The sequence below is a fragment of the Octodon degus genome, unplaced genomic scaffold (genome assembly GCF_000260255.1).
Source record: "Octodon degus isolate 3935 unplaced genomic scaffold, OctDeg1.0 scaffold00020, whole genome shotgun sequence".
Taxonomy (NCBI): Eukaryota; Metazoa; Chordata; class Mammalia; order Rodentia; family Octodontidae; genus Octodon; species Octodon degus.
In genome coordinates, this window is record NW_004524596.1 from 19,710,949 (window position 1) to 19,735,409 (window position 24,461).

The 24,461-nt window shown below is 40.6% G+C and overlaps 1 protein-coding gene and 1 pseudogene across 1 annotated transcript in view; one reads left to right on the forward strand and one right to left on the reverse strand.

The window, feature by feature from the left end:
• The window catches only part of Jam2 (junctional adhesion molecule 2), a 66,627-nt gene that overhangs the window by 1,157 nt on the left and 41,009 nt on the right, over positions 1-24,461 (forward strand). The gene's annotated exons all lie outside the window — the stretch shown is intronic.
• On the reverse strand, positions 4,957-6,035 carry LOC101573275 (annotated as a pseudogene).

The window sequence follows — 24,461 nt, forward strand, 5'->3', positions numbered from 1 at the left end:
TTTTTTTTTTTTTTTTTTTTTTTTTTTGTAAAGTGAGTTTTTACTACTGATTTTCAAGTTCTGGTGACATCGTCCGATGCCCTGTCGAATGAGTGTCTCATCTACTAAGAGGCATTGAGTCTTCTCTCGCCACTTTCCTTCCCCAAGCGGTCAATGCTCAGGCCAAGGTGAGGGAGGAGAATCCCCTAGAGAGGGAGGAACGTGCAGACTGTCTCGGAGAAGGAACGTGCTGGTCTAAGAAGGCAGCCTTTCAGGATGAAGTCTTGTGCACTTTTTAAACGTCAGTCGGCATCGTACTGAGCACACTGAAGGGTAGCGCTTGAGCTGAAAGGCAGCAAAGAGACAGGCTGGAGGGACTGTGAGAGATGACGAGAAAGTTACGGGCTCGCCGAAGTCTTAAATTTTAAGAGATTCTGACGTTAGAATAGACTTGTCACCAAAAGCAGAGTAGAAGCTGTTTTGCTTCTTCCGTCATCAGAGTAGAAACCATCACCAGAAGTTTGAAATTGTACTGGGAAACAACCAAGAAGCAACAACTGCTTGGTCAAATGGACAGAATGATCTCTGCTTTGAATTTTGGGAAAATGTAAGTTATGCCCTCTGCTAATCCTAATTCCTATAGAGGATTAATTTGGAAGGCTTATGGGGACCTTTTCTGTATTGTTCCTGGGGTGCCAAAAAGTCTGCCACTGAAAGAATGTTTTCTTTTGAATGAACTTTTCAAAATTTGAGAACAGTCTAAAAAAACTCAGTGTTTCCATATACCCCCACATGCAATTTCCACTATTGTTAGTATCTTACGTTAGTATGGTGCACTTTCCTCAGATTTTTCCCATTCTTAAGGTCCTCTTCTATTCCACAATCCCATCTAAGATACCACATTGCATTTAGTGGTCCTGTCTCCTTGTGGCACCTCTCAGCTGTGGCAGTTTTCTGTGGCAGTTGGGCCCTTTGCTCTTTTGACCTGTGGGAATGCAGCACATAACTTAGGGTGTATTGTTTTTATTTTGATGAAACAAAATAGAATCCTATTCAGCATTAGGATTAACAGCAAAATATCTTTCTCTGCTTTTGGTGAGAATCCTACACTAAAGTCAGAATCTGTTTTAAAATTTAACACTTCTGGTGTTGTCTATTACCTGGACAGATTTGAGGGGTACTGGTCAAGTATTTTGTAAACTATCCCTCAAATTTCTCTGATATTTGCCTCATGTCTAGAATGTAATTAAGGGACTTTTGGAGGAAGATCACAGAGGCAAGGTGATATTTTCACCCTGTCATATCCAGGAAATATACTGTAAATATGAATCACTGTTTATGTTAACCGTGGTCTCCTGGGTGAGGTAGTGTTTGCCCATTTTTTCCATAGGTTACCTACTTTTTTGGGTCTCATTTCCAGACTATCTTTTACAAGGAAGTCACTCTGGACAACCCACTTAAGGGAAGAGAATTATGCTTCACTTCTTTGGGGTGGAATAGCTTTACAAATTACTCTGAATTACTGCGCATGGAAGATGTATCTGCTACTAATTTACAGTTATTTTGCTTATTTTTATATCAGCATAGGCTCATAAACATTTATTTTATACATTGGGTGATAATCTAATACTATTTTATTTATTAAATACTTAATTTTTTCCTATAATGACATACTTATTTTCTTCATAGTCCTGCTAAATATAACATATTGCTTCTTGTCCCCAGTCTTGTCTTGTATTATAATTACATGCTTTTTTCCATTCTTTCTCATATTTGTCAATTTTTATATCTTTCTTAGTAGGATGGAAAATTTTTTGTGATTTTTCTGTTAAAATAGAAGATAATATCTATAGATTTACAGGTATTCACTTTTATGTTTAGTAGGTATATTGGTCAGCTTTCATTTATTATAACAAAATACCTGAGATAATCAACTTAAAAGAGGAAATGTTTATAGGCTTATAATTTCAGAGGTTTCGGTCCGTGGTTGGTTGACCCCTTTGCTTTTCAGCCTGTGGGAATGCAGCACATGATGGTGGGGAGCACATGGTAGAACAAACAGAGGTCCTCACTTCATGGCTAGGATGCCAAACAGACGGAGAGGTAGGATCCCCCCAGAGTCTCCTCCGAGAGCATCTCTCAGTGACCAGAACACTTCTACTTCTTAAGAGCTCCATAATTGTCATTAATGCCATAGGCTAGGGCCTTTAACACTTGGGCCTTCATCCAAACCACATTGGTTGAATTATTGTCTATTTTTCCCCACTTCATTGTAAGATATGTATGTATGTATGTTGCCTGAGTAAGTTCACTCTTGATCTAAGGTCCTAATTCACTATTTATACTAATTTTAATTTTTGTCAATACAGTTGATGACTCAACTCTTATCTCAGGCCAGAGAGAATTTCTCAATGTTTGTCCACCAGTGAATGTCCTGTGCTGACCTAAGTACCTGGCTAACAGTTGACATAAATATATACCTGGGGATCACATAGTGTGTATTCCTTTAGGCTACTATAAAAAAAAAAAAAAAACCAGGTAGGTGATAATGAACAGAAATGTATTTCTCACAGTTCTGGAAGCTGGGAAGTCTAGAATCAAGGCATGGGCAGTGTGTGTGTCTGTGATGGTCCACTTCCTAGTTTATTAATGGCTTCTTGCAACATCCTGATGTGGTTGGTAGAAGGGACAGATCAGTTTTGGGGGGCCCTTGTGTAAGGGTGCTAATGTATTCATAAGGGTCTCCTCTCATGATCTAAATACTTTTCAACAGCCCTTTCATTAAATCACCTCTCCATTTCTGGACTATAGCAAGTGGTATGGAGATAGGTAAAAGTAGGGAAACCAAGTGTACATATGTAATTAATGACTACAATGTAAGTTATGAAGCACCAACTGCATGTTCAGCAGGTCAAGCATCAGACTTTCAGGGCTGGCATTTAAAGCTGACATTTCCACAAAACAGAAATGAGTGTTCACTATTGGTTAGTGGGGTCTTCTTGTTTTTGAAGATCCCTCCTCTCTCAGGGCCAAGCAGTTTAGTAGGAGTGACAGCAGTTCTGACACCTGGGTAGTAGCAGCAGTTGTTCTTGAGATCTGAATTGGGATGTAAGTCCGCCTCTTGACATGACTTTATAATCTCTCATAAACTGATGAGGACTTCAGTAGGAGAGAAACATCTTTATCATTCATAAAATCATTTTGTTCTCAATGCAGAGCTGACCCCAAACAGCATCCAGGGGTCAAACCCAAGGAAAATTTCTGCCTATGCACACAATGTTAAAAATAAAGGATAATAATCATTAGTCCCAGTTATCCAACTACCAAAAGGGGTTGTTGGTGGACCTGATAATCATTTCAAGTCTATGACAGAAATGATGTTTTAAAAAAGAAAGAAAAATGCAAAACCTTCAGCCTACACATAACAGTGAGTTCCTTTGGTGCAGAACTCTCCTTATTCTCAAACTTGAGTCCAACAGAGCTGGGAAGGGCTCATTCCCAAGCTTTTCGTTGCACTGGCTTCCACCTAGGATCCCTTCTGGTGGAGAAAGTGTGTTAGACATAGGAAAAAGCTGCTCTCTGCTGAAGTCAAAGACTAGAAATCTATGCACGTCACTCATTACCTAAAGTTACATCTTTTTTCATCCCATACTGACATGGTGACAGCACTGCTGGGTCCATACTTCAGGATACCCCATTGCCATACTTTGCTTTAGAGGAAGATGAGGATGAGGATGAAGATGAAAAGGGAAATTAAAACCTGTATCAGATACAGCATATTTTGGTCAGCACAGAAAAAAAAAAGCTTAAAACTAGGCATTGGTTTCTTAGAACTTGTTTTTATTAACAAGGCTAGAACACAGAAAGACACCCAACAGGATTAATGTTCTGTTACTTTGGAAACAAATGACCACAAACTATACAACCCAAATTTATTATCTTAAAGCGCTTAGGGCCAGACATCTGAAATAGACCTCACTGGGCTAAATTCAAGAGCTGGCAGGCAGCACTCCTTCTGGATGGATGGTACCAGAAGAAGGTGTTTCAAAGGCTTGTCCCGATTTTAGAGGCATCTACCATGGCCTTGTCCTTTAGCTCCAGTGATGCCATGATGCCATCTCTCTGGCTCACACTCATCTGCCTCTTTCCAGTCCATGGATGAGGACTCATGGAATTACCCATCTGGGTAATCCAGCATACACATTTCAAGATCAGCTCAATAGCAGCTTTAGTCCATCAACAACCTTAATTCCTGTTGTCTTCGTTACTTTCTTTGCTGCCAAGATGTAGTATGTGACACCTGTAAATTAAAAGAAGTAATATTTGTTTCGGCCGTTGTTTCACTGGCTTCAAGGCAAGACGGCAATAGCTGTGCATTTCATGGCTGAAAGGAAGCAGAGATTGAGAATGGAGGAGCTGGGGAAGAAGAGATACCTTTCTAGGCCACACCTGTAGTGACCCGCCACTTTTTTTTTTTTTTTTTAGTGACTTCACTTTTATTAATGTTTTTTGAGACAGGGTCTCACTATATAGTCCAAGCTGGCCTTGAACCTATTATATGGCTCAGACTGGCTTCGAATTTGTGTGATCCTCCTACCTCAGCCTCTCAAGTGCTGGGATTACAGGAGTGTACCACCATACCCAACATTTTTATTAACTTCGAAGGTTTACAACAATTGAAGTGTTTTTGCTTTTAAAATATTCTTTTAGTCTTTTAAAAAAGGATTTAAATGTTTTTAGTTTGGGGAGGCTTCTTTTGAAATTAGTTGTAAGTGGCATTTGGGCATTGAGTTATAGGGAGCTGTACCAGCATCGTGAAGAACCAAGTGTAGATGGGGTTGGTTTTCTGATTTGGTTCTCTTTTCAGTATTCGGTGATGATGGACTAAGTTCTGGAAATGTTCGCGTTGTAAGACAGCAGCGTGTTCCTGGGGTTGGATATTGGAGGGTGAGGTGCGTTTTGCTGGAACTGTGTTGACTACCTTGTTGTCATCAAGGGCAAACAATGTATCAGGTCTTCCACAGTGTTCCAGTCCCTGAACATCTGTTTCATACTACAAGTTTCCTCTGTGTCTGTAAAGTGACATCTATCCTTTTCCTTGTTCTGAAGTTCAGTAAATAATCTACTCTTCTTCTGTGCCTTGTCAATGAAGAACATATTTCATTATATCCAGATTTTCATAGACCACTGGAATTGTTATTTCACCCATTTCCGAAGCCCTTAGTGTATCTTTTACTCTAAAAAAAAGTACTTGCCTATGTCCCAACAAGTTTCGTCAAAGTGTTGTCCTATTGATTTCTTCTCTTGAATGAATTTCACATTGGAGAAGACATAGATAACTCAATAGCTTGCTTCAATCCATTTTCACAACCATGGGATTTATCAACTAACTTTAAAACTTGCTATTGTAATCTCTGACAAAACATATCAGATTGGCTTAGTTCTGTTTCACAGTTAGCTGACCCAGCTAAAACAAGACCAGCCACCCTCACATTGTCCCCAGAAATAGCTGTGCAATGATCTCTGGTACTTTCCCAAAAGGGTTATGTCACTTTTCCCTTCTTAACTGGTCAAAATGCAAGGCTGGCTGACCTCTCCCACCATGTGTTTGAGAGGTCCACAGTGAATTTATGCAGGACTTTTCTTGTATGTCCTTCAAGTGTGCCAAAAAGCACACCTCTGTCAGCTACGACAATGAAGCCAAGCTTGCTGTCATCTGAAAGTAGTGTGGTAGGAGCTTCTGTACGGAATTAGTTCTCACACGAGTATAGTAATGTATTAATTTGTTTTAGGGCCCAGTGATGACTTTCTTTATACTTTCCTTCCTTTGTTACAGTTGTCCCAAAGTGAACAACGAGAATGCTTATTATAAAATTAGGTGCAGTTCCAATCTCATCTGCTACCATTTTTTACCACCTATGAAATCTGGTCTTTGGAAGGAATGACCAGTAATAGCATGCTGGTACCACTGCCTCCAGCTGCCTCCAAGCTCTCAGTTAGGTTCTTGCTTTCCAGGTCTTCACATTCCTGTCAGCAGCACTGGGGCTGCCCACCATCTTCTCTCCTCCCTCTCCCTAAAAGGCCAGTCCTGCAGCAAGTCAGCTATAAATTTCCACAATCTGATCACCCTCCAAAAGCTTCATTTTTGCTTACATAATAGTCTATCCCAGGTGGATATCTAGCTATAAATCCTTATATTCCTCCCCTGGTCCCCAAAAGACTCATGCACATTTCTTTATGCAAATTCCATTTAGTTCATTTTATAGAGTTGAAAAATTTGAGAAGTTCCAGCATTGCTGAAAAGTCCAAATCCAAGATCTCCTTTGAGAGATGTAAAGCAAACTCTTAGAGTGAGCCCCTTAAAATATCAAAAAGAAGTTATGTCGTGCCCTGCATACAATGGCACAGGATAAACTTTCTCATTCCTAACAGGAGAAATAGGCAGGGTAGAAACCAATGAGACTGAAGCAGGACCAAAATGATCAGGGCAGACATTGTATCCTGTAGTCCCATATCCAACAGCCAACGCAAGTTGTGGCAAGATATGAACTGCAAACAGCTTTAGTAGCTCTGTACTTAGAGCATTCCTGGTGGTTGTAGCCTCATGGCTTTTCTCTTAGCTTGGCTATTCTCCCTCCTGTGGCTTTCTGCAGATGTTCCACATTCCTGCCTTCTTCAGCTTCCTGGAGACTGTATTGCAATTTTAGTTTCATCCTCTTAAACTGGTCTCTTAGGGGCACAGTGCCTGGTCTTCCAGGCCTTCTTCTAAAATCTGTATATAAGCCTACATAACTTCTTCACTCTTGTATTCTGTGTGCCTAAGAAACCAATACAGCATGCACACTACAATCTGCCACCAGCTTGAGCAGTAGCCAGGCCCCTTTGAATCATGACTACAGGGCCTCTGAATGCCTGAGGAGCCTGTAGGCACTGATGAGCACTGAACCTGGGGGAATAAATTCCTTAGGCAACTGTTTTAAAGCAGGGTGCCCTGGAACTTTCTTCTCAAAGCAAAGTCTTCACTTTGGTCACTTTGAGTCTGTGAAGGGTGGGATATTGCTGGCTCCTTTGATATCCTCAAGCCATTTTTTTCTGTTGTTCTGTTGTAAAGTATTTGGATGATTTTTAATGCTAATCTTTTCAGCAGCCAAGCCTTTCTCTGTTCCAATTTTGCAGGCCTCAAGTTTACTGGCACTTTCTTTCCGGTCAAACTCAAAACTTTTTAAATTATTTACCTCTGCCATTTGCTCTTTCTTTCTTTTTCTTTCTTTCTTTTTTTCCTCTTTTTTTTTTTCTTTTTATGGATCCAGGGATTGAACTCAGGCCCTTGCACTTGCCAGGGAAGCACTTATTCCACTGAGCCATCTCCCTGGCCTGCCATTTGCTCTTGATTTTCAGTGCATAGCTCATTAAAAATACCAAACATACCCATGCTGTCACCTCAACATTAAGTTGCCTTGAAATTTCCTCCACCAGATTAATTTTTGTACTGCCTTTAATTTCAGTATTGCACAATGTCTCTGGACAAGAGCAAAATATAAGTAAAATTTTTGCCAGAGTATAACTCACATGGCCTAGAATCCAACTGCCAGTGGAGTCCTTCTTCCTAACTGAAATCTTCAGAGCCTTGCCTGCCTATTTCCATTTCCATGGGTATTCTGTTATTCTGAGCTCAGACCAAAAATTTTCACCAAGCTGAGCTTATAACGTTCTAGAGCTGCTTCTCCAAAGCTTTCTAAACTTCTCTGGCACACCAGTTCCAAAAGCTTCTGAATCACACCATCGGGTAGTTATCACAGACAGCAATGAGCCCAGATTCTGCTGCCAAACTCTGTCTTCTTTTTTCATTGCTGAGACAAAATACCATATACCCACAAACTAAAGGAGAAGTTTATATTGGCTCATTTGTCAGCCCATCGTTGACTGGCTCCAAGTTGGCTGGCATAGCATAGGAACGTGGCAGAGGGATAACTGCTCACCTCTTGCTAGACAGGAAGCAGAGACTGAGAAGTAAGGGTTTGGGGAGCAAGTGAAACAAAAAAAGCTTTTCCAGGCCATGTCCCAGTGCCTTGTAACTTCTGACAAAACCTTGTCTGTTAACAAGTCAGCTAGAAGCCCCCTTAATCTAATCATCCAGTCTCCTGAAAGCTCCATCTCTCCTGCATGAGGCTCTTGGGGATATCTAGATATAATTTATAACACTATTTATTTAATAATAATGTATGTTTTTAAATGAATTCTGGGAATATACTCTCCCACTGTGTCACATTTCAGCCCCTTATTCATTTTTGCTGTAAATACATTAATGGGTGCTAGATAATAGATTGCAGACATCTTTGAAGGGAGGATCTTATGCTGGTTACCACACTAACCAAAAAGATGTGCAAAGCAGCAGTGTAAATAGTATTGTGCTCAAGAATGTTGTAGATCCTGTGGAGCAACCCTAACTTTATCTTTAGATTGTTATTCACAGTAATATGAAGTTTTTTGTTTTGTTTTGTTTTTTTTTTTTTAAGTGTACTTTATACAACACAATGTAGTGGTAAAGAGCTTGTACGCTGATGCTGCACTCCGGCTCACTCCCAAGCTGTGTGATCACATACTGGGTATTTAACTTCTGTGTGACAGCTGACTCATCTGTAATGGTGATAATCCCAATAATGATGCTGACCTCATAGCGGTTTAGGGAGAATTAAGTATGTTGACATATGTAGCACACTTAGAAAGCTGGAGATGTACTGAACACTTTCCAACCCAGAATAATGGACAGATTTGCATTTCAAAGAGAACGTATTGGGTGGACTATGGAGAGTGGACAGTTGGAGTGACTGGAGAGTTGCAATTGCTTATATAGAATTATGGCAATTTTTCTTGTATATTTTATTGAAATACAGACATATAATTGCATATATTAATAAACCCACAGAGATTTTTCTTCTATTTGAAATGTGGCTAAATCTAAGCAAAAGCTGGAGAGAAATCATTCTTGGATTTTTAAGGACTCCCTTCCATCCCAGCTCCTTCTTTCTCCCTCCTTCCCTCCCTCTCTCCTTTCCTCTCCTCTCTGTATTAAACCCAGGGCCTCAAGCCTGCTAAGTACTCTCCAGACGGCTAAGCTGCTCCCCCAGCCCTCGAAGGAGTTTTTGAAAATAATGTGTACCGCATGTTTTCCCATCTTTCCATTCAGCTCTTAACATAAAGCATGAAACATTGGGGGTTTTTGTTCATATTAATCTTCTTTCAGCGTCATTCTCTTTTCCAGTCCTGGGTTTATCTTCCTGGAGGATCGTCTTCAGTGTTTGCAGGATTTCCCTGACTGAACACTGGGAGGAGGACATTTCATTTGATTTGATCAATTGAAGAATGGCATTTTGTGTTTCTGAGCATGTGGGAGAGAGACAGAGAAAGTGAGAGGCAATGTGTGTTTTTCAATGGGTGTCTGCTGGCAGTAACACAAAGCCCTGCTTTGGATCTTTGGACCAGTGGGCAGAGAAGCCAAAGCCTGTGCTGGACCTCGTCCTGTGAAAGTATTTCAAGAGCTATATTTTTTGCTGCCCACTGTCTTGGCTCAAAAACTCCTAAGCAAGTTCTTGTAAATGCAACAGACAGTCCTTCCTTGACAGTCCTGCTTCTCTGATTCTCATATTCGTTCTCTGTCATCAGTGTACCTCCCCTCCCTTCTCTTCCCTGCCTCTTGTCATTGACATCTAGTTTTTATTTGTTTTATTGTATTTCGTTTTTGCTCTCAGAATTTCCTGCAGTGATAATTTGGGACACCAATATTCAGTTGAGCATCCCTCATGTGGAAATCCAAAATTTACAAACCAACATTGTGTCCCAAGTGGAAAATCATACACCTTACACCTCAGGTGACAGGCCATATTCAAAACACAGATGTACTAAAAATATTTCATAAAATTACTTTTGGCAAAAGAGTACATGAAACTTAGGTCTTATCTCCAAGATACTTTAATATGTCTATGGAAGTATTCCAGAATCTGTGACACTTTAAGTCCCAAGCATTTTAGATAAAGGACACTCAAACTATAACAAGGTTAAAAAAATCAACTGCCCTAACCCTTGTCTCCTTCCTGCTAGGCTTGTCCAGTTTGCTTGCTTTTATTTTATCAATGCGGTCACCTGGTGTTTTTATTGTTAGATTTCTTCACATGCTAAGCATTTGCTAAATACTTTACTATGGGAAAAACCAAAGATATAAATAAATAATTCTTAAATGCATTCACTTAGGTGTTTACCTAAATTAAATAGGTCCATGCAGTAAATTCAAACAGTGAAGAATGGTTATAAAATAAAGTAATAGCTCTGTGCATTCCTGTGATTCCTATTGTGTATCTCACAGATAACCCACTCTTAAAACTCTAGGAAATAGACTGGGGAAAGTTCTATTATATATGAGCATGGATACATAGTTTCTTTAAAAGTAAGAATCAAACTTCAGTATATGTACTGTTTTATATCTTTCAGCAAATCAAAGCATATACACTAAAGTTCTCTACCTTCATACCAAAAATTATTTTTGTTAGTGATTAGGCCATAACCCAAAGCTAGTTACTACAAACAGGACTCATGATGACAGTTTATAGAAGCCTCAAGAATTATTGTGACAAAGCACAGCAGTGGCTTCTTTCCAGCAGAAACTACCAAAATAAATAGAGGAACAAAGTGCTTGACAAAAACAGAGGGAATATACTTCTAAGCCAGCCACCAACTCAAAGGAGGGAACAGTGCCAACCCAGGTCCAGTTAGAATGTGCAAAGGACAGTGTTTGAGCCAAATCAAGAAAGGACAGAGACATTAGCGCCAGCGCAGATTTATAGACAAGTGCAGACAGATGCTATTTTTGAAGGTGACAAAAGAAGAAGTAATGACCACAAATGAAAAGAGAACTTGTGGAACTACTGGGAAAGTGTTTTTTAAAAGGGAGAATGGGGTCTATATTTTTAAAAAAGGCTCTACAGGCACTTTAAGTAGGAATGGATTCTGAACAGTAGCAGAAATGACATACTGAGATATGTCATTTGACTCATGTCTATGGGTCCAGAAAATATTTACAACTGTGTAACACTTTCTGTTCTGTTGTATTTCAGGGAACTGTTGAGGGTGGTGGTGTTTGATTCATCTGACTCATGTCTACCCAGTAATCTAAACACACAACCAGTTATGCCATTAAAAATTTTATGTAAATACATTAAAGTTGTGGATCATTATAGTTGGGCCAAAATAATGCTTTTGGTCTCAGAATAAACCAGGTTCTTTTGTGCTGTATGTGGGTATGAATATCTATACCGCTGACCTAGGTACAATGCTTCTCCTTTGCGACCTCTGTCATTCTATGCTTGTTACCATTATTGGAATAAACTCTGTGTGGCCAAATACAATTTCTTCCCTGAAGGTCTGACTCCAAATTTCTTACCTCTTTCCAAACTTTCCATTCCACAAAACTAAAATCTACTTTATAAAAAACTGAAATCTACCACACTATACTCTGATTCTTATGGCACTTAGTAGACTAGATTGTTATAATTTTTACATGTTCAGAGTTCTGGAGGTCAGGTTGTTGAGACCAAGAACAACGTATCTTTGTCTCCTTGCACCTAGAATAGTGCATGGCCCATGGTGGGTTTTAATAATTGAATAGTAGGTGACCTGGAGTTTGCTTGCTTCTATGCTTTATAAAATTACATTAACTTTTAATAGTAAAAGTCCCAGAACATATATAAAATTAATCACCATAATAAATGAATAATTTTGCTATTTCTAGAACTCTTGCCTCCCCTTATTAACGTTAGCCTTCCTAAAGTTACAGGGATATATAGTGACTGGTTGCCTGAAAGAGTTTAAGACATTTTGCTAATTACCTTATGCTTCCTTGATTAAAAGCTCAGATGAATCAAACAACACAACCCTCAACAATTCCCTGAAATAAAACAGAACAGAAAATGTTAGAGAGTTTTAAATACTTTCTGGATCAAGGGACTCCAGATTTTCCTCACATAATCCAATCTCTTTTCCACTCAGTTGAGATCACAACAACTCAGGTCACATCATGGGCAAAGATTTATTAGGACATATGAGAAGATAGAGCCTGAAGAAGTTATCTTTATTTCCAAACTAAAGGTTATTTGCTTGGGCATTCTTGTCTGGTATTTATAACATCTTCTTGAGGAATCTTGACACCTGCTCATTAGCACAAAAAAAAAAAAAAAAAAAAAAAAACCTCTTCCTCTCAATCCAGGTGACTCATCTGCCAGTCTCCAAAAGTATCATCTCCCAGTTCAGCAGTAGGCAGGTGCTAAGATTAGCTGAGCTCTGAGATCACCGTCCCCCCTAAAAAAATCTGAAGGTGTTGGGTTGTCCAAAGAACACTTACTGGGGCAGAGGTCTTCAAACATTTCTATTGCATTTTCTACTTCTTTTACAAGGGCCACAGATTCTCAGTTATAAATCATATACATACAATTCTGTATACATATATTAGTGATTAAAACGCACTTGGCGTAAACACCAAATGAATGAGGCAGTGAAGCACTAAACACATACAACTTTGGTGGGGTAGAAATCAAGTGATGGTGGCCCCATGTTAGAGCATTTCATAAAGGTTCTAGAATTAAAACAGTGGGTTGGTACATGAACAAGCAGAATAATGAGCAGAATATGAAGCCCTGACACTAGCCCAACCTCTTTTGAAGGTCTCTGTAAGTATATGGAAGCATCTGAAACCAGGGAAAATGCTTAATAAATGTTGTTACAACGACCGCGTTGGCATTTGAGGAGAAAGTAGATCTGATCCTGCAGCATATATAAATTCCAAGTGGATCAGACTCTAACTGTAAGTAAATAAATAAAACCACGACCACAAATATATATCTCACAAGAGTATTTGCATGGGAAAATTAAAACGCCACAAACTTAAAAAAAGACGTATAGGAAAAAGATATTTGTAATCTAAGTCTCAAAGATTTATTGTTACTGATAATATGAGTTAATAAAAGTTTAATGAAAGCGTGTAATAAAAGTTAAAAAGAAAATAAAACAAACATTTTTTAAATGGCATTAAGGGCTGGCCAGATAGCTCAGTGGTCTAAAGTGCCTGTTTAGGCAGGGCACAGTGGCCAGGATTTGATTCCCAGCTGCTGTGTCAGCCCCACCCCCAGGGTGAGCTGAGTCAGCGATTGCGACTGGGAGAGGTGGCACGCGCCTGTAATCCCAGCGCTGGGAGGCTGAAATACAGAAAAGATCACTACAAGTCCCGTCTGCATAGTGAGACCCTGTAGACACTGTACTAAATACATTGAAAAATTAAAGCTTGAAATGGCATTAAAATATCCTGGAGTTTTCAGAAGAAAAATCTTGAATGATCCTTCAAAGATGAAACTCGGCTAACTATAACTTAAAATGTGAATGGCACCATCCCAAGGGCAGATTCATTTCAATGGCATACACACAGTCTGGGGTCTGATCTGCAGTGCTGTAGAGCAACAAAGTATATAGAAAAGCAAAGTAAAGTGATAAATATGCAGGAATTTGAATGATTTCTGCAGCCCTCTGCGTTTTCTTGTATACTCCACCTTAAGGTCTGCTGGCTTAAGGAGAGAGTGAATAAAACAATGTGAATCTGCTGTCTGAATATTTGTATCGCCCTTAAATTTGTATGTTCATACCTATGCTGGTGCAGTGGCATTAGGGAATGGGCCTTTGGGAGGGATGATTCAGTCATGAGGACTGAGCCCTTGAAAATAGGGTTCTTGCCCTATGAGAGAAGCCTGAGGGAGCTTGTTCACTCCTTCCATGTCAGGACATAAAAAGTGCCATCTATCCTCACCCATGAGGAATAAACCCACAGCAGACATCAAATCTGCCAACCCCTCTGTCGTGGTTTCCCAATTTCCAGAATGTGAGAAACACAGTTCTCTTGTTTATAAATTGTTCCATCTAAGGACTGGCGAGATAGCTCAGCAAACTAAGCACTTGCTTAGGTAAGCACAGGGGCCAGGGTTCGAACACTGGCACCATATGCCATGCCGGCCCTGCCCCCCACTTTCCCGGGCTTGCTGAGCCTATGATGGGGTCTGGGCATGGTGGCGCATGCCTGTAATCCCAGCACTGTGGAGGCTGAAAATAGGAGGATCACTATGAGTCCGAGCTGTGTATTGAGACCCTTCCCTCTACCCCGAAAAAATTGTTCCATCTAAAGATATTTGTAATAGCAGCAGGAATGCACTAAAATAGTGATTTTATTTAGACATCTGTTCTCTTACACTTTGCATCTTAAGGATGGTAGCCTATGTAAGAAAGGTAAATCTGTATAGTCCACTTCGCACTGACAGCAAAATAAAACTTCCTAAAAAGAAATCCGACCTTACCCTCAGTTAGAACTCCAACATTCTGGGTTACGTAGCAAATCACTTTAATAGCTGTATATAGTTTTTAAATTTCATGATGTTTTTATAACCTTTTAGCATATTTCTTTGGAAAGAGACTTTAATATTTTATCTTCTTGGATGTAAAAATACCCATCAGTGTGTGTCACATTTGTAGACTGGGAGCAAGGAAGGGTGAATATAAAAATGAGATGATTAAATTTCCAAAACATTAAAACTTTCATTTTGCATTTGCCTAATGGATACCAGTTGAGCAGGACCTTGGTCAACCTCCTGGCTTCCCTAAACAGCCAAAGGTGTTTCCAGCCCTCTTCCAGAGGCAGGGTTCAGCCACAAGATTGACATGTCGACTCAGGCACTTCTTCAAATTACTCCCACTTTGTCAAATATTCATTTAATATCCAAATCCTTGTCATTATAACTTAATGTCAGGTTCCATATGTGCCCTTTTATGATTTAATTTACCATTGTTCCTTTAACCTTGAAGACCCCCAAGCTCCAAGGATGCTGTAGAAAAGACACTGGGGGGAAAGAATAGAAGAAGTAAAAGCGTTTAGCCATTACATCAGAAGCCGCCCGGCGCCGTGTCAGCAGCAGAGCGCACATGTTCGTCTAGTCTTTTGTGTCAGAAGTTATTTCCATGCAGGATAACACTAGGGATTTGCGAGCAAGGGAATGTAGGACAGATGTTAATAGGGGAAGACGTTCCACTTTACCAGTTACCCCTTTACAGCTCTCAGTTTTAGTGGAAACAAGATCAAATCACAGCTCTTGTTTATAGAGTCCCCTTGTTTATATTTATAGAGTCCTCATTGTTCGAATAAATAGCCATGTCTTTCTTGCTAGTACTGTCTTCTACACTCAGCTCTTTAGTGACAAGATACCAGTCTTCTAAGTAGTTACGAAAAGTCAAAACTAACCTTTTTTATTATGTAGCCAAGAATGTTTGAGGACACATTTCTTATTATTAGAAAACAGAAGTTCAAATGATTTTGGAAATGGACTATAAAATACTTCCTTTCTAGAGCAAAATTATGTCACTGATATTTCTGTTGAATCCAACTCCTGCTCAGAGGGCAGTGCACTCGCATATTTTACTTGAAACAATAATATCATTTACTCTCTGTGACATGACAATTCAGGAATGGGTTCGTATTGACAGGCGTGATGAGCACAATCAACTTTACTTTTTAAATTATACTTTTATAATTCTATTTGTAATATATACTTGCCTGTGATTATTAAATTTGTAGTGCTGGCCAAATAGCTTAGTGGATTAAAGCGCCTGCAAGCAGGCACAGGGGCCGGAGTTCAATCCCCGGTCCTGCCTTGCCAGCTCCCCGCCCCCCCGGGGTGCACTGAGATGGCAATTGAGACTGGGTGTGGTGGCGTGCGCCTGTAATCCCAGCTTTTGGGAGTCTATAAACAGGCAAATCACTATGAGTCCAATCTAGTAGTGAGACCCTGAACACCCTGTAAACCCTTCCCTAAAAAAAAATTGTAAGTTAAATATCCTCGAGAAATGTCTCCCATAGGTGTTAAAGGTCCTTTTTATACCTTAATCACAGTGGTCAAATTTGTTCATAAGTAAAATATATCTGAATGAAATCAAGCCAGGTATGGTGATGCATGTCTGCAGTGCTAGCACTAGGGAGGCCAAGGCAGGAGGCTCACCGTAAGTTCAGTGACTACAGCGCAAGACCTTGTCTCAAAGCACTAATGTGTGTGTGTGTGTGTGTGTGTGTGTGTGTGTGTATACACATATATATATATATCATACATTATATATACCATATATTATATATCAAATACCACATATTACATGTAATATGCATTATATACATATATTATTCATCTAATATATAATTATATGATGTCATACCAAAGAATTAGGTTAGCCACTTCACTATATATAGTTGTCTTCTTTATTTATAAAATGAAAGAGTTTGATTTAACGATGATTAGTGTTTTTTATCATTTAACACTTTGTAGTTTTAAATGGAAAAATTACCATAATTAGCTTGTGATGATAAGATTACCTCATATGTAGTTGAGAACATACTTTAATTCTAAAATTGTCTCCTTCAGGGTTCTTATTGCCTGGAAAAGTCTATTTTGGGAGAAAGCAAAAAATAGGCTCCAATAATGACTTGGTATTCATGAGGTTGATTATTATGCTATGATGTTTCTATTCGATACACTAAGCAATAAAAGGTTTTGGAAATAATGTGTCAAGAACTGGCCTTCGGAATAAACAGTTACTGTGACCCTTACATACAGACAGACTTTAGAGGAAAAAGGAATCAGGATTCAGGCATTACCTTGAGGTGAGAAGATCAAGAGTTATTTGGGATAAGTGAAATCCAAAGGACACTGAAAATAGGAATTGATGATTTAATGATTAATTAACCATGAGAGGCACATGAAAGGAATAAAAGTAGCAATTCTAAAGTTATAGACTTGGGCCAGCCAGATAGCTCAGCAGATTAAAGCACCTGCTTAGGCAGATGCAAGGACCAGGGTTCAATCCCTGGGGTGCTGGCCCTGCCCCCACCCCGGGGTGTGCTGAGCCAGCAGTTGAGACTGGCTGTGGTCATGCATGCCTGTGATCCAAGCACTTGGGAGGCTGAAAACTATGAGTCAGATCTGTGTAGTGAGACCCTGTACTAAAACATTTAAATAAATAAAGTTATAGACTTAACAGGACCAGAAAAATAATATTTAATTAATTAAAAGAATGATTATTTTTATATTTCAAGTAAGAAAACATCCCAAATAACCATATATACCATGGGAAGAGGATGAGAAATGTAAATTTTCTATTCTTATCCTTTGTATTTAAGTGTGAAAACAGAAATGTGGAGACACTGGAAGAAAACGTGAAGAATATAGGTAGCAGAAAAGGAACAAAATTTGTAGATTTCTGTGCTTGGTTAAAGAATACAAAAGAATAGACACAACAAAAGCGCCTGAAGAGAAAACAGACAGCCCACAGAACCAGGGTCGTGCTTCTGGGAGCAGAGAGGAATTCTGGGAAGGCAGTTCACACCTGGAGGCTGGGAGGTGCAAAGGACAAAGAGCAGCATCAGTGAAGTGCAGTGACCAGAGGGACTGAAAGAGCAAAAACAAATTGGCATGTGAGTGGGACTTTACAATTGGCCAAATATTTTCCCAGGAGTTATCTTACTGTATCCTCATGGCAACATCCCTGAGAGGAAGATAGAACTGGTTTTTGTTTCATAAATCAGAAACATAGAGACTTAGACTATTTATAGGGGTATGCAGAAGCAGGACTTGAGTCTGTAGGCTGCTGACTCCCAGCCTACCTTCCTCTTCCATGTTGATATGATGGATATGCTGGGAAGTGTGGGGAAAGGCTAGAGGCTGAGGAGATCGGGCTGTAAGTGTGCGTGTCTGTCGTTCACTCCAGCAGTGTAAAGGGATGAGGAGAGACAGGAGAAGCCTGGGTCTTAAGTACAAATTGAGAATCAGCATCCAGGGACACCATAGGATGACTAACTCCTGTCATAATTCATAAAAACTCAGTTGGAGTATCTGTTTAGAATGTGGTAACTGGTTTAAATACCCTATTGTGTGATTAAAATACTCTTTGATATTTTGTGTTTTCAAGATGTGGCTGACTCTCAGTATATAAATGCTTTCCACATTCACAACTCAATTCAAATTCAAAGCCACATTGAGCTAAAGTGTAAGCCATGAACCTGAAATGAATATTTCATGATATGAAATTATTACTTAACTAACTAGAAGGAATATCCTGTAGTGTGAGGGATTTATCATCTTATTTAATCACTCTAATAGCACAGATCATTTAAAAAGGAAATAAAGTCCCCATTATCTTCTGGGCTTTTTTTTCTAAAAATTAATAGAAAAATAGTAATATCTGTAAGCAAACTAAATAGTTTTATATATCACTTCATAAATTTTCTTAAATTTATGCATGATCTTTTTAATTGGTATATGCCAATGAAAGGACACAGGCATGTGATTTTTCCTTTCATTTGAAATAACTCCTTAGCTAATTTTTTTATATTGTTTTATAATCTCTTGTCTTTTTTACTTCTTGCTGACTTTAGTTTCTATGGGAACAGAGTCAATCCAAAAATACCTGGACTTTTTTAAGATGGTAAGTCTAGGGTTTCTAATTTGGATTTGGGCACATATGGGTTGTGTTGGGAGGGTGTATTCAAATTTTATTTTCTAACAGAATGCACTAGTAGATACAGCTACATAAGATTTATTGGTCTTCATGGCCAGGCTGCCATTGAGCACACTGCTATGTGGGTTCCATTCCATTGGGACTACACTCACCAAGGGGGATAGGATTTCCTTGGGAAACATTTCTGGGACTCTCTTTGCATCTGTACCCAACAGAGCCTTTGTACTCTAAGTAGCCAGCTTCCTTCCACGGTGAACCCTGTTACCGTGGCCTTGTATGTTATATAATGAACCTTCAGGTTGCTTTCAGTCATAAACACACACCTGAGTATGTTACGCATGAAAGGTTTCTCTCCAGTTTTTATCTGCCCATGAGTTTGAAGGGCACTGACAGATGAAGAATTCATCTCACACCATGTGCAGGTTTGTTTTGTGGCTTATCAGAGTGGCTGGGCAACTAACACAGGTATCATGCCTTCAGACCTGGGAGAGGGGTATACAGATGTGCTGGGAACTTCATCTTTGACGTAGGTGGGCTATGCTTGGCTAAACATTGATACCACACTACTTTGACTTCCCATCTCAGTGTGGTTGTCCTTGGAGTTCTGAGCTTTGATCCCAGTATTGGGTGGGGGACCTTGACTTGATGCATTCTGCTTGACTATTGGTTGGGGTCAACCCCTGGTTTCCATGGTATCTGGGCTTCAGCTCCCATACCTCTTGTCACCTATAAGTGAGGCTAAGTTGTTGGTCAGCCTGTCACCTTCTACTGAGCTTCAACTGCTCTGGCATTGCAAGCCCAGAAAGGTGGAACCCACTTATCCTGGGCATCTTGAGAAGCCATCGTGGCAAATCTCAGAATGGGCTATGCCGCATGAGAGCTGGGAAGCAGTGCAGATATCTTTGAGGAGCTACGGGTGGGGGGAGAGTCTTGGGAGTAGATCTCATGTACACAATGCTTTTCACAACACTGTTGTGGTGGATGGCACCTGCACTGGTGTCTCGCTAACACTCTGAGCTCAGGACCCATAAAATCACAAGGACCTTCCACAGGGGTATGTTAGGAATCTGGCCACCATGTGCATATAAATATGCTACTGCAGCATGACTGCCCTGGTGAACTTCTGGAAGATGGGCCGTGAACACTGTGTTCTCACAGGCACGTTGATTCAGTGGACCAAACTGTGTCTTCAGGTCACTTTTGGAGGAAAAGGCTCAGCCAGAGAGCTGACACTGGAACAGCCTCTCCCAGCTGTAGGTGCAGCGATGCATGTTGAGGGAGTTTTGCAGCTTAAAACTCAGTGGCAAATGATACATCTAGTGGGATCGGTGGTGGCCTTGATGTTTTCCATGAACTGCTCCAATTTTAGGGTCTCTGAGCTTGGTTCAGATTCTAACTCCCTTGGAAGCCACCAACCTCTGGGGCATTACAGTTTGCATCTGACCCAGACAGTGTGGTTCAAACCTCACTTTCTGTAGAAGTCCCATGCCGTAGGTCACTCAGCAGTAGGCCACCCATGAAGTCCCTGTGATTATTCCCCAGAGGGATATTTTGAGGTGGCCCTCCAGGAGGGGTTCCTGTTACAAGGACATTTGCTATCTAGAAAGAGACTCAGTTCATGAATGGGGGCAAGGACAGAGTGTACAGAGAACAGTATCACCTGCTCCCCCACTTTGTGCAGGAATTCAGCCAAGAGCATAGAGTTTGCCTTCACCTGGGGGTGACTGAAATGCGCCCCTAGGTAGCCCTTGATGGTGACCCAGTGACCACAGACAACAGAGGAGGTTGGGAGTGGCAGTGGCTTTGCAAGGGCCTTGTGGGGAACTGCTTTGTCATTGGGTTTCAAATCCATCACAGAGATTTTGGGGGCTTCTCTTTGCCTTTCTTGGATAAGTCTAGCACAACTGGGGAGAAAGGACTGTGGGCGACCACAGAGCATGAGGCTGAGATGGCAAAGCATAGGGAGGCCAAACTTGATACTCTGCAGCACCAAGTGCCTGGCTTTGGGGCAAAACTGTCTGCACTGGGGCAGGGAGCTGGTGGTGCTGCCCTGAGGTAGCTTGGCTTGTTTCAAGGCCACTGCAACTTGCTTGAACAAGTGGCTGCCTAAGCCTTTAGGTGTCAGCTCTGCCGTACCTGATGAGGGCGTGGACAGCCCCTTGTTCACTGAAATGTGAATGCTGCATGAGCTGGATCTCTGGGTGCTGCCACCGCAGACAGAGGATCTACTCCAGGACCCACGGGGTGCTGTGGGCACCAGGCACAGGCATAGGGGCATGCCTGCCCTCCGGTGGTTCACCTTTGCCATGGGAACACCTGCAGGGCCACATTGTTAGTGTTGGTCTCCCTACCTTTGGGTAAATAGCCTCAGTCCTGCAGGATAGGTGGCAGAGCCGTTTCTGTCTTGAAGTCCATGAGCAGCTGTACGCCTGGCTCCCCTTCGTGTCCATGACTGAGCTGGCTGCCACTGCTCTCCCTGCTTAGCACTGGGGACTGGAGGCTCAGGGCTGTGCACAGTTCTCAGCCTCCTGATTGCCCTGGCCCCTCCCTGTCCTTCATACATAGGACAGGTGGCTTTTTAGTGCAACATGTGAAGAACCCAGCACACTTCATCTGCATTCCCTGAATGGGTGCTGATGGGGCTGCACATGCAAACCCCAGTGGGCTTTGTGGCTGCTCCCTGCTCTGCTCCATGCCAAGGCTGGGTTTACCCTGCCCCACCCCCATGCAGTGTGAGTGTCTGCTCCTCAGCCAGGCTATTGTCCTCTGCCTGCCACTTACTGTTTAAGCACTTAATCTCTGTCTTCAGCTGTCTGGACGCCCAGGTCATGATGTTTGCAGATGCAGAGGCTCTTATTAAAAATTTGCATCAAAGAAGTTTAGGATCATTTAGAATGTGTACAGTCCGGTACATGTTTGAGGGAAATTAAATAGTTTTAGGTGTACTGTTCTTAACAAATAAGGAATTATTCCAAGTTAGTTACACCATGCTCAGTAAAAAATATGAGACTTTGAAATGGCACACTAAAAAAAAAAAAAAAAAAAAAGAAAGAAAAAAAAAGAAATGGCACACTGCAAGTAGGAGGAGTGACACTGGTCCTAGATTTGGGGCAGTGAGTAATTAAAAGTCTGGAGAGGTCAGACAGAAAACAGTGGAACTGAAAAGCCTCTTCATCTGGGTAAAAAAATAAAAAATAAAAAAATGCAAAGGTCTTGAATAAATCTGTCTTCTCCAATACCTCTTTTATAATTGTAAGAACAAGTGTGACTAATGGAACATAATGTAGATCATAGGTCTTACTGTAAAAAATAACTTTATGGTCATGTTACATTAACTACATAAATAGAAAAAAGAATTAGAAAAAAAGGCTTTCCAGTTTCTGTTAGCTGAGAATATAGTCAAGGAATTAAGTCAGGAAGTGTCAGCAAGAGGGGACCTTGGTAAATTTTGTGGTATGGATTTGAATGTCATAGTGATGAATAGATTTTTGTACATTTACTGGAAAGTACCAAAGGTCTTACACAGCCTGCAGTACACCGGGAAGTCTTGCAAAATAAATTTCCCCGTGTCAACAACTGCCCTTCAATCTTCATGACTTTCCAAAGTACTACTTGTATGTTCACATAGGTGAAAACTTTATAATCATCTGAGCGTATCAAGTTGACTATTTTTGTTTAGTGTCATTATAAAATATACAAAACATTTCTCTTTTAACTTTGGGCATCAGGTATTTTGTCTCAGAACAAGAAAAGCCGCTAAGACACGTGGCTTATTTTAGGCAAAGCCTGACTTGACCACCCTGGGACGTCAAGCATAACTGGTTCTTTCTCCTTGGAAGTCTGCCCATTCCTGACCTGCTTTCTTCGTTTTTCCGATTGTCTCCTCTGAGTTTCCTTGTTGGACTTTGTTCTTTCTCATTCTGCTTCAGTGTTTCATGCTGAGAATTGTATTTCTACCTGGAGAATCACAATGCTGCTTATGATGTTAAAGGCTCTAATAAATTCTACTTCAGAGCACTTCATTTAACTTGTTAGCCCCATGTTTCTCCAACCTTTATCACCATGGAAACCACATATTTCTATAAAATGCTAAAAGCCAATGGCCAATCTGAAGGAGAAGATGCAAGAAAAGAGTATTAGAGAAGAGAATGGTGTCACAAAATCTACCAAACATAACGAATTTTGTGGCATGCTCTTTCATTCTATCAAAGTAGATTAGAAGGAAAAGTTCTGTGGATTGTCTGGAATAATACCTAGAACTTTTTTAGGGGCTGTGATATTGGGGATTGAACCCATGATGTTCACACTGAGCTACATCCCTATACCTTATTATATTTTCTAAAATTTTGAGATAGAATCTCGCTAAGTTCCTCAGGCTGGGCTTGAACTTATGATCTCCCTGCCTCGGCCTCTAAGAGTTCTGGAATTACAGGTGAGCATCCCCACTCCTGGAGATTTCATAAGAACACTTCCAGAAGTTCAGAGGGAATTTTAATGGGGAAGAGACAGTGCTTCCACCTCTCCCTACATCTCCTTTTCAAGCCAAGTGAAAACTGGGAAAAGGATAGGGAAGACCCCATGAATATGTCCTTTGCTTGAGGGTGGGGGCAGGGCTCTGAGGAAGATGTTTGTTAAGGTTCACAGGAGTGTGGTTGACTAGTTAGGACTGTTCTAGGTCAGTGGTGGTGAACTTACAGCATGGGTGATACAGCAGGCTGTTTGTATCACTGGCAGCTCTAAAGGTTCACTATTCCTGTTCTAGATAAAGCATCTCAAAACAAAATTGTCTATGAAATGTTTTAATGAATGTGTGGGTGGATCTCCAAAGATACGGAATACCTATTAGATACCTGAAAATTAATTTATCATAGTAGTTCATCGTCTTGCTTGTAGTAGAGGTGTGCAGAGAAGCACCCATATGCTGGGTGCTTGGGTGTGAAAAGGATTCAAGCAACGGACTCATATGAACATGGAGGTCGAGAAATTCAAAATCTGGAGGACGGGCTAGAAGGCTGGAGATCCAGGAATTCTTGACACTGTGATTTGAGTGTGAAAGCCAGCACCTGCAGAATTCCTTTTTTGTTTAAGGAAAATCAGGCATTTTGTTTAATTTAGGCTTTCAGGTGATTGGATGAGATCTACCTGCATCGGGAAGGGCAACTGCTTTCCACTGTATAGTGATTTAAGTGTTCATCTTATCCAAAAGTTTCCTGAAAGGAACATGCAGAATAATGTCTGTCTATCTGAGGAGCATGGTCCAGCCAAGATGACATAAAATTAACTATAGTAAGCTATTTTCAGCTGTGTAGCAAGACTTTAACCAAGGGCCATCGAGATAGCTCAGCAGACTAAATGCATACTTAGGCAAGCTCAGGGACCAGGGTTCAACCCTTGGTACTACATGCCACACTGGCCCTGCCCCTTGGCACGCTAAGCCAGAGACCCAGTCCAGGCCTGGTGATGCACACCTATAATCCTAGTGCTGGGGAGGCTGAAAAAACAGGAGGATCACTTTGAGTCCAAGCTGCATAGTGAGACCCTGTACCAAATACATTTAAAAAGAAAAAATTTAACCAAGTAAATAATTGTATTTTTTTGAAGGACTTTGATTTCTGGGGTTATTACATTTAGAATTTTTTTGATTAAACTTATCATCAGTATTAATAATAATAGAGCTATTTTTAAAACAAGAAAATGATCTGTTACTTTTAAAATCACATTTGAGATTACTACTCAGAAATTGAGTGGAAACATAATTTTTAACATTAAATGTGTTCCTCTGTTTAACATTTTGAGGCAGCATAATATGAAAATTGAGGGCCGGCAGCATAGCTCAGCAGACTAAGCGCTTACGTAGGTAAGCTCAGGGGCCAGAGTTCAATCCCTGGCTCTGCATGCCA